The sequence below is a fragment of the Arachis duranensis genome, chromosome 2 (genome assembly GCF_000817695.3).
Source record: "Arachis duranensis cultivar V14167 chromosome 2, aradu.V14167.gnm2.J7QH, whole genome shotgun sequence".
Taxonomy (NCBI): Eukaryota; Viridiplantae; Streptophyta; class Magnoliopsida; order Fabales; family Fabaceae; genus Arachis; species Arachis duranensis.
Genome location: NC_029773.3, coordinates 31248743 through 31251194, shown reverse-complemented (window position 1 = coordinate 31251194; position 2452 = coordinate 31248743).

Genomic DNA, 2452 nt, shown 5'->3' with positions numbered 1-2452 from the left:
CTTTGAGGGAGTGATTTTGCACTTGAGCCTAGCCTTGACTTTTAAGTGTTTTGTTTTCAAGCTTTTTGCCTGATACATAAACACCACAAGTACTTAACAGTTAAATTGTCATTGGTACTCAGAGCCTTCAGCTTTCTCATTCTTTCCCTTTTCTTTTTCTTGCCTTATTTGCATTTTCTTCCTTCAAGGTTTTCATGATTTCAAAAATTTCATAAAATGTCCTAGATGAAAACTTCAATTAAATAAGTTCAAATGCAATTGAGCAACAGTTAATCGTACTAGCCTTCCTATACTTATATGCCCATGCTAAGTTCTTTTTTAATTTCCTTGTTTGTTTGTGATCATGATACTTAATTGCTTTTTAACTCACAAAATTCAAGATGGTAGTCATAATGTCACAACAACATGTTACAACCTAGCAATCACACTATGCTTATTCACAATACACATGCATACAGAGAAGATAGAAGACAATCATGCAATTTAAAGTGCTGGAAATAAGTAGGAGGTAAAAGGAGCGTTACCACCTTGTAGTTCATCTTTACTGTTGTTGTCCCTTTCCTCCAATTATTTCCCTTCCCATACCAAACTTAGAATTCTTACTTATCCTCAAGCAGCAATTAAAATAGTGGTGATGGGGTCTATGATGGGTCATGAGTGTCTTACACAATGGAGTGTCAGTAGTACATGTGTTTAAGCAAGCAACATGAAAAATAACAGTAAAGTCACAAGAAACAGAGACATTTATAATTGTAAAAAACAAGTGGGGTGTGCATGATACATTTCATGAAAGATAAGTGGCACACCAAACTTAGTGTGACATTTTCACTTGGAATTGATGCAAGTATCCAGTAAAGATTTGAAATAAAATTCGTTGCATAGCAACACCAAACTTAGAATGCAATTACATGTCAATTTATTTGAACTGAAACTAAACAAAAAAAACTGTTCTATGCTAATAACACAATCACCAAGAGAAAAATTTGTCACCAATGAGGGTTTCTCGATAAGGCATTAACAAAAATTGTTAAGGAGCAAAATAAAAGAAAGTATTAAAAACAAAGGAATGACTAAAACAAAGAGAAAGAAAAAGTGTCAAACCAAAAGAAAGATAACACTACAAAGGCATTATGATTATGCAAACAAGTGGTGTTGCTGGATTCATTGCATAGAAAATTAAGTGGCACACCAAACTTAGAAACTTAGTGTGACACTTTCATTTTAGAGTGATGAAAGTATCCAGTGAAGATTGGAAATTAAATTGTTGCATGGCAACACCAAACTTAGAATGTAATCATATGCCAAATTATTGAAAATAAACAAAGTAAAGAGAGAAAATAAACAAAGCAGAGAAATGAAATATTACCTAAGGTTGGGTTGCCTCCCAATAAGCACTCTTTTAGTGTCATTAGCTTGACATGTTGTGATCACCTTTCTTCCTCTTCTTCCAGTTTGTTAAGAGGAATGACCTCAAAGGGAGAGAAGAGTCAGTTAGTATCCCCTGTTTTGGCTCTTCCCAGCAAGTTTCCTTTTGTTATTTGCTTGATTTGCCTTGCTTGTTGGGGTAGCAGGGGTTGGATTGCTTGTGGTTGACCTTTTTTTCTTCATGGATATCATCAATGGTAGCTTGGTTACAATCCTCTCTTCGGTGCTCCTGTTGGTTGCCTTCACTTCTTCGATATCAAGACTTGGGTGTTGTGTGTTTGTTGGAGTGTTATCTTCATCAAAACCTTCTTGCATTGGTGGTTCAATGAGCCCTTCATTTATATTGTTCTCTGCTTCAATTGAGTGTGAACTTCCTTGATTGGCTTCCTCCCCTTCTTTTCAAATGCCTCTTCTTTCTTGTTGTTAGCCTTTTCGTTCTCCAATGTTCTTCCACTCCTGAGTTGAATTGCCTTGCATTCTTCTTTGGGATTTGGAATGGTATCACTTGGAAAAGAGTTGGTTGGTCTCTCAGCTGGAAGTTTGGACAATTGTCCAATTTGTCTTTCCAAATTTCTCAATGAAGCTTCATGATTTTTTAACATTTTCTCCATCAATATCTCCAAGTTGGAGATTCTTTGGGACTCCTGGGGTGGTTGTGGTTGAGTGTGGGATGTAGATGGTTGATGATAATTGTTGTGGTTAGCTGATGGGTTATTTGGCGGATAGTAGTTGGATGGGGGTTGATTATTTTGTGGTTTTCTGTATGGATTTTGGTTAGTGGTTTGATGATTGTGGTGGTTTGTGTTGCGGGAGTTATTTTGGTTCGAGTTTTTTTGCAAAGAATTTTGGTTTTTTTCCCCACTTTAGATTGAGGTGGTTTCTCCAAGATGAGTTGTAAGTGTCTCCATGAAACTCGTTCTGTCCAGCTTCTTGATTGTGCATGTACTGCACTTGTTCAGGCTGCTGTTCTTCATAGCTTTCCTCCTGCTGTCTGATGAACAGACTTTCGTGTGGTCTAGAATTCACA